This window comes from Microtus ochrogaster, unplaced genomic scaffold, assembly GCF_000317375.1.
Source record: "Microtus ochrogaster isolate Prairie Vole_2 unplaced genomic scaffold, MicOch1.0 UNK49, whole genome shotgun sequence".
NCBI classification, from domain to species: Eukaryota; Metazoa; Chordata; class Mammalia; order Rodentia; family Cricetidae; genus Microtus; species Microtus ochrogaster.
The window spans coordinates 839,429-848,282 of record NW_004949147.1 but is presented as its reverse complement, the minus strand read 5'-3'; the positions used below and the strand labels follow the sequence as shown (position 1 = coordinate 848,282).

The 8,854-nt window shown below is 47.5% G+C and overlaps 1 long non-coding RNA gene across 1 annotated transcript; it reads right to left on the bottom strand.

Moving 5' to 3' along the window:
- Positions 1-5,803: 5,803 nt before the first annotated feature.
- On the bottom strand, positions 5,804-8,590 carry LOC113455486. The gene is made up of 2 exons (XR_003376587.1): positions 8,350-8,590; positions 5,804-6,000 (listed from the first exon to the last, which is right to left on the bottom strand). It is a non-coding gene; the product is annotated as an uncharacterized LOC113455486 (long non-coding RNA).
- Positions 8,591-8,854: the final 264 nt, after the last annotated feature.

Below are 8,854 nucleotides of genomic sequence, written 5' to 3'. Positions count from 1 at the left end.
CACAAGAGAAAGGGCCTTGATTATGAGGTACATTTCAGGCCCTCCTTCCTTCAGCGGAAAGAGCTGTTTCCACCAGCCCAAAGCCTTGCTTTGATTTTTACAAGATTGATGCAAGTGTCATGAAAACTTTGTGGTCCTTTAGTGGTCCATTTACTGGAGCTAAAAATTCTAGGCGCCAGGATGGGACAAGATCGCCAGCCAGACACAAAGGTACAACAAAACAGAAAGCGCCTACGAGCACAGAGGGTCGCAGTTAGTAGTGAGGAACAACAGGAACCACAGCATGGCCTGGAAACCGGGCTCTTTCCACGGCAGAACTGCACTGACCATTAGCATCCCCTCTCCCTTCGGCTGCTCGTCCAGACCTGCAGGATCTGCAGTCAGCAGGTTGCTGCTGCTATCATTCCCTGCTCCCAGGAGCAGCCTCAAGGAGTTTGAAGTCACCCTGTCACCCTTGTCCTTTGATTACAGAAGTGTCTCAGTTTCAGGAGGTCCCACTTATTATTTGTTTCTATCAGTGTCTGTGCTATTGAGGTTATATTTAGGAAGTGGTCTCCTGTGCCAATGCGTTCAGGATGCTAGCAACCTGAGCACCAGCCCCAGAGCCTTAATAGCCATTCTATAGCCCCAAAGAACCAATTTCTAGATAGATGTAAAGAAAGACACCAGCGCCTTAATGCCCATGTGAACTAAGCCAGCCCTAGGCCAGACCTTCTTTGAAAGTTCACCGTTGTATGGGACATCTTGCTTAGGGGTCCAGGTTGCTTAATTTCTGATGTTTGAATCCCATACGGAGCCTGGTAGGGATGAAGGTGGCAGTCTTGAAACTCATGAGAGAGACACTGTCATCCATGAATTTTACAGGAGTCACTTCCCTCCCAGGGGACATCCAGAACACTACAATCAGCTCGGCAGGCACAAGGAGACGCTGAGCTCTCATTTACTTGAGGAGGACACCTGAGGAGGACACTCAGCTAATAGGAAACTCACAGACATATGTAGCATGCTCCCAGACAGAATACTCAAACACCAGGCTTTTCTACATCAAAGCCAGTCTCTCCCTCAGAAACCCATTGTCTAGGCTGAGATCAGGCCTCAATGGCTCTTTCGCCTTGCAGGCTTTTAACCTACTGTTCAGACAGTGAGGCACCAGTGTGCAGTAAGAAAGGACAAATGTTTCTTCATATTTATGGAAAAATTAACACACACACACACCAACAGGATCATTAAGAAAGGAGTTTTATTGGCTGAATAAGATTTGGGTAGATTAAAAAATGCAAATCACAGGCTTTAAGAAGATAGGAATGTATTGTCTCTTACATAAAAGAAGTCCAAAGATAGACTACCTAGAGCTGGTGAGGGGTCCTCCCCAAACCCTAGACTCCATCATCCTACTTGTCCATGTGAGCACTTGTCTGCATCCCCATGGCCATACACAGTGCTGCCAGAACCCTCACCATGCTATTGACCAGAGGAAGAGGAAATGGTAAAGAAGCCAGCCTGGGCTACAAAATGAGACCTGTTGAAAGAAAGACGGGTGGGGGAGAAGGGAAGAAGAGAGAGAGAGGACAGGGTAGGGAAGGGGACAGAGAGGAAGAACAGGAAAGGAGGGAGACAAAGAAGGTAAGGGGGACCCTTCCCACACAGCTAGCTGGCTTTAGCAGCCTACCCTGAAGCTCCACACAAGGTCACCCATCTCACTGGTCACAATTTAACCAGGTGACATCACCCAGCTACACCAAGCCTAGCAAGAGTGGTGTTTTGGTGCTAATATGCCAGCCGGGCTACCTGGCCTTGGTGAGTTAGGCCGCACTGGGAAAGAATGGAAGCAAAGAATATATGCTTGAGCTTATGCTGTGTCACTGAGAGTGACATTCTGCCGACCATTCTCTCTTATGAAGCACCACTTCCATGGTAAAGACTCCAAAACCACAAAAGTGAGCCCCAGTTACCTCCTTCCCTGGAAGGAGCAATTCTAATTGCAAGTGAATAGGCATGGTTGGGTCAGTCATGGGCCCTTCCAGAACTTTCTGAGGTTGTTTTTTGAGGCAGGCTCCCAAACCCAAGGCTACCCTTGAACTTGTGTAGCAGTGGATGACCTCCAAATTCTGACCCTCTCGTTTTCACCACCCAACAATCAAGATTCAGGCACACTGGTTTACTGAGTGCTGGGGATGGAAGCCAAGGCTGCATGCATGGCAGGCAAGCACTCTCCTGAGTTCTATTCCCCGTGCCCCTTCCAGAAATTTCTTAAGTCCTTACTTAGTGGGGGTGCAGGGAAGAGGGAAGTCAATGGTGAAAAGGAAGCCAGAGATGGAAGGATGGAGAGGGGACCCAGACAAAGCTCCACTGGTCACTATCAGGACCCTTGTTCTTGTGCCATGGCTCCAGAGATGCAGGTGCACCCCTGACTTTCTGATAAATCTCTTGTCTGTGTCCTCAGCTCCACCTAGGTTTCTTTCATGATTCCAGCTATCTTTCCCTTTCCACCAGGGACGAGCTCCTATGTTTATAACACTTTATATAATCATGTTGGAATTCTTTGTGGAGCTGATGGCAGAAATCCAGCTGAAACTAGATGAAACAAAAATGAATACATAAATAAAGAGTCATGTAAATAAATTTGAAAAGTTCAAGGGCAGAAGTTAGCACACCAAAGGAAACTGCTGGCTCAAATGTTCGGCTTGTATTCCTGCCTCCTATTCTTTCTTCCTTGTTGCCCACCTTCTCCTGTAGGAAACCACCCATAGCCAGAAAGAAACACAGGGATCTCCCCCAATCCCAAGGTCCTGGAAACTCCTCTAACAAAGACATAGAAGAACTACCCTCTCCAGTGCCCATGATCTCACTGAGAAACTGATTGACCAGTTTGAGTCACATGCACAGCCCTTGCCCAAACACAGTGGACAGGGTTCTGGCACCTAATAGGCAAGGCCTGCAAGCCCAGGCCAGGCAGCACCTTGGGGTTGATTTGGCCTCAAGAGCCCTATAAGAAAGGAGAGGAGAGCATCCCTTCAGCACATAGAGGTGCTAAGCTGACTGGAGACATAATCGCACGATTTTGTTTTATGAAACAAACAAGGGGTTTGGAGCCAGATGGACTTGGTTTCAAATCTTAGTTCAACCACTGAGTAATTGTGTGGATTCAGGAAAGTCACTTGAGCCATGTGTAGACAGAAGTTTCTGTCCTACCTGGTCCTGCAGCCATTCAGTCCCAAAGAAACACACAGAGGCTTATATTAATTATAAACTGTGTGGCCTCTTAGCTCAGGCTTATTATTAACTAGCTCTTACAACTTAAATTAACCCATAATTCTTATCTATGTTTAGCCACATGGCTTGGTACCTTTTCTCAATGAGGCATTCTTATCTTGTTTCCTCTGCTTCTGACTGGTGACTGACTCCCTGCCTTTCCTCTTCCCAGAATTCTCCTAGTCTGGTTCCCCTGCCTATACTTCCTGCCTGGATACTGGCCAATCAGTGTTTTATTAAACCAATACAAGTGACAAATCTTTACAGTGTACAAGAGTATTATCCCACAGCAGCCATGTGAGAATTAATGTTTTCATCTCCAAAATGGATATAATCACACCTGTCTGTTGAGGTTGTGGCAAGGATTTCTGGGGACAATGAAGTGTTTGGAAAGGTCGCATATTCTTAAGATAGCACATGTAACCTCACTAATCTAAAGATCACCCATTGTAGCTAGGCTTGATGTTTAGACCCTCTGTAAATGAAAGCCAAGTACCTTCGGGGATAGAGAGGTGGTTCGGTGGTTTAGAGCACATCCTGCTTTTACAGAGAGCCAGAGTCTGTTCCCAGCACTGATAACTGCCTGTAACTCCAGCTCCAGGGGATCCAACACCTTCTGGCCTCCTTGGACACCGCACTCATGTGCCCATAACCCACCCACACACATAATCATAATTAAAGATAAAATAAATCTTAGGGTGCCTCTTTCCCCATTTGCTCCCATGGGACCAGCTCCAGGCGTTCCACTAAGTCACACATCAGCTCCCCTACACACGCACTCTACCTGGCAACCCTCCTAGCAAAACAAGTTATTGAAGACTCAGTGAACCCAGAGATGCATGACAAGAAACAAGCCCTGGAAAAGAGGACGGCTTTACTAATCCTAAGTCACAGTGTGTGACTGCTAAAGCCTTTATATTATTATTTCCACTCAGTTTCTGTGTGTGTGTGTGTGTGTGTGTGTGTGTGTGTGTGTGTGTGTGTGATGTGTGCTGTCTGTGTGTACACATGCATGCAGGTGTGTTTGCCCATTCAGGCACATACATATGGAGACCAGAGACTGACAACCAGATGTATTCTTCAAATGCATCTCCAGGTTTGGTTTTTGTTGTTTGTTTTGAGACAGGGTCTCTCAATGAACCTGCAACTCAGTTTTGGCTAGACTGGTCAGCAAGTCCCTGGGGGTCTTCACCTCCCACACTTGGGCTATAGATGTTATCACACCTGCCCTTTTCCTTTTTATGTGAGGGCTGGGGATCTGAACTCAGACCCTCATGCTTGCACAGCAAGCACCTCATCCACTTATCTCCCCAGCCCATCACACTCAGTCCCCTTTTCTTCCCTGTCTGTCTGTCTGTCTGTCTGTCTGTCTGTTTATCTATATCTAATCTCTCTGTCCATTTCTTCGGTTTCTGTCTTTCTCCTCCAGTCCCTTCCCTTCCTTTTCCTTCCTCCCTTCACCTTGGGAAGGTGTACCTGTTAGCTTTTGCCAACTTGACACATACTAAGCCACCTAAGAACAGGGAAACTCAATTAAGAAATTTCCTTAATTAGATTGGCCTGTGCACATGTCTATGGGGGCATTTTCTTGATGGATGGTTGATATGGGAGGACCCAGACAACTGTGGACAGTGCCACCCCTGGGCAACTGGTCCAAGTTTTTTGGGTTTTTTTGTTTGTTTGTTTATTTGTTTGTTTTAAAAAGAAAAGCTGGCTGGTGAAAACATTGGGAGCGAGCCAGATAGCAGCATTCCTCCATGGCCTTTTCAGTTCCTGTTTCTGGGGTCCTGCATTGAGCTCCTGACTTCCCTTCATGATGGACTCTAACCTGTAAAATATAATAAACCCTGGCAGGTGATGACGACAACACTTTTAATCCCAGCACGTGGGAGGCAGAACCAGGTGGATCTCTGTGAATTCAATGCCAGCTTGCTCTACAGAGTGAGTTCCAGAACTGACTCCATAGCTACTGAGAAACCCTGTCTTGAAAATCCAATAAATAAACAGAAAAATAGATAAATCCTTTCTTCCCCAAATTGCTTTTGGTCATGGTGTTCACCACAGCAAGATGACGCAAACTAGGGCAGACAATCATGTGGCCCCTGCAGAGTAAAGCGGCTTTTCTGAGGAGAGAAAGAAGCATGGGCTCCTTCCCTTGTCCATCCTACCTGCCTGTTTCTGCTTATTCTCTTTCTTCTGAGATGGGGTCTTAAACTCCTAGCTCACATGATCCTCCTGCCTTAATCCCATAAGCACCTGAGACTCCCTATAAGTACCTTGTGCCTCATAGGACTTAGCCTCTCTTCCTTGCTATGGTGGGGACCAACCTGAGGCCGTGTCCAGGCTGAGCAAGCTCCCTACACTCAGCTACATCTCCAGCCCTTGGACCTATTTTTAACGAATCCTGATCTATTCCTCTGTCCAGAAAAAGCAAAAGGAAAGAATATATAAAATACAGTTGACAGAAACTTTGGGATGAGTGAGGACTTGGAGGTCAAGGCAGGGGGAGATATGACCTGGAAACTATCAACTGAGTCAAACACAGAGACTGAAAATGTCGATGGACTATATTTGGAATCTTAGCAATGGCGGTTTAGGAAATGTGAGCTCAAATATCTGAATCACCGATCCAAAGAAGATAGGGAAGGCAGGAGATGTCGATTTCTTACAAAGTCCTTGCGAGACTCTTTGAGGGAGCAACTTCTACTGGCGTTGAGAACAAGTGTGTTAGGGGCACAACGTGGCAACCTAAAGATAAAGAACAGAATGTAGGCACTTGGTGAAAACATCCACAGAGGGAGGACTCATAACCCTTTGATGTGTCCCTAAGACAAGACACCTGCAGGCAAAGGGTGGCCAGCTTCACACACACACACACACACACACACACACACACACACACAGAGCAAGAGCCGGGATGTGACCACTGCCTCCCAGTACCAGCAAAGTTTTCACCCAGTGAAATTTTCACCCAGAGCATATTCCCAACAAGTGACACTTCTAAGGACCCGCCCCCAGCCCCACCCACTGCAGCAGCCTACGAGAGCATGTACCCACCTGAATTTCCCGTCACCAGCCCTGCTCAGCACCTCCTTGCTCCCTAGCAAGGTGAACGGTCACAGCAGCACACTGCTGCCAGGATGCAGGGAGGACATCATCTCTGTACCCGGTCCCTGATGGCCCAACTGTCTCCTTCACAGATACTGATAACTCGGCATCCGTGTAAGCCCGGGCTTTTGAACTCTGGACCACTTCCCTCCCCATCAAGGCATGTGCTAAATAAAATACTAAACTTTGCTCCAAAGTTGTTGTTTTTCTAAGGATAGTTATAATTTTTCTCTTGAAACTATTCAGCTAGAAGCAGCTGCTTTGTAATTGGGACTTCACAAAGAGAAGCCCAGCCCACACATTCTTTCAAATGTAATGAAACTTTTATAGATACTAAATTTAAGAATTAATGAGGTTGATAAAATGTTACAGTTGGATATCTTATTAGGAATTTATTGGTTTTCATTTGGGCAGAATTCTTATTTTAGGGCCAAGCATTTTTCCTAATTATCATGTTCACATGGGCCTCTGAGGATGCCTGGTACTGAGCTCCTCAGTGAGCAGACCCGGAGCCCTATGTACACACACATACTGTACTCTTACAACACTACATCCATTACACATACACACACACTGCACACACATACACACACTAGATACACACTAAACATATACATACATACACATACAACATATACACACTGCGCCCTTACACGCCCCACACACCCCACACACATACCAGATTCACATATATACATACACCACACACACTGTGTCTTTACCCACACACCCCACACACACAAACCACATACACACACACACCATCACACCACACACACACATACCTGACTCACATATATACATACATACATATAGCATACACACACCATGCCCTTACATACATACACACTTATGCCTCAGCAGTACCTTGGTGGCAGAGAATTTGGCAAGTCAAAACGGGGACCCAAAAGCAACGTCATGTGACAAGAGTACTATTTTTTAGGACTTATTTTTATTTTCTATGCATATGTCTCTATGTGCCACATATGTAAGGGTGCCTAGGGAGGCCAGGAGAGGTCACTGGACCCCTTCAGCTGGAATTGCAAACGATCATGAGCCACCCAGGTGGGCGCTGGAATCAATGCAGGTCCTCTGAAGAGCAATGAGCACTCTTAACTAATAAACCACCCACCCCACCCCCCATCCCCTGACAGAGTACATCTTTACTGCAACCAGTGGCTAAAGCTGCAAAGGGCACAGAGCCCCAAACAAGTGGTTCTCAGGACCAGCATGGCCGTTTCTTTCCTCCCGGAGAGTGGGTCCTAGGCTAAAGGGGAGGCCACACGCCCTGGGTTCCTAGTGGACAGAGAGAAGTTGCTGGTGCTTTTTCTGTGACTGAGGCACTACCTGCCAAGCAGGCAGCACTGGTGTGAGTTGACAGGAGAGGCATCTTCATGGCACGAGGACAGTGCCCTGAAGGGGAACTTTGAAAGGCAGACACTGGACACAAGGGCACAGTACCCAGCCACCCTTCAGATCCAGACGGAAGGATGGAGTGAGTCAACCTTCAGCCATATCTATGGCATGGACTGAGGCAGAGAAAAAGCGTTGCTCTTGTCTTCTTAGATATCCAGGGAGCCATAGGCAGCCAGTGGCCGAAAGCCTTCACTTTAACGATGATCTGCTGAAATGCAATATCTCGCCACTGGGTGGAGCCAATGTCCACAATAACAGAGTTGGGCAGCGATGCTCGGGAGACAGTACTAAGGAACAGTGGACTATTTCATAGTTCTTTAGGAAGACCAGATAAGGGCATAGGACAGAAAACTCCGACCCAAAGAACCCAAAGAGCACGAGAGAGAAAGAGAGAGAGAGAGAGAGAGAGAGAGAGAGAGAGAGAGAGAGAGAGAGAGAGAGAGAATCTGTGTGTGTGTGTGTGTATTATGTATGTATATTTCTATATATCCTAAATAGTCTTCTATGTCTAGTCCCACAGTAAAAACTAGGTGGACTCAAAGCTGATCCTAGCAGTCCCAAACCCCCACTTACCGGATGTCTGATGCCCTGAGAGACAGTTAATAGGAGTTGGACAGGGATGCCTGCGGCAGCTGCTCCCAGTTCCAGCTCCTGCAGCTGGAGAGAGCACGCATGAAACCAAGTGTCACCTACAGGAAGGGCGATCCTAAAACCGGAGGTTGGGGTACCCGCCAGACCTCAAAGTATACATTTGCACAGGCCCTCCGGAGGCCATCGCCTTCAGTCCTGCCCGGGGCGGAACCGGACGGTACTCAGCTAAGCTTAAGGCTTTGCATAGCAGACTCTGCTGAGCGAAGCCCCCGCAAAGGCAGGTGGAGGGGGCGGAGCTCGGACCCTAGAGGCTTCCTCATTGGATGTAGGGGTTGCTGGGGTTCTGACGGGTTGGGGGATGGGGGTTAGCTGAGAAGAAGGGAGGTAGAACCTGAATGAACTGAGAGCTTTTGAAAGAAGGACTGCCGGGGGCGGGGGGGCGGAGGTGCAGAAAGCTGGTGCAGGTGCGGCAGGGAATCTTCGTTGG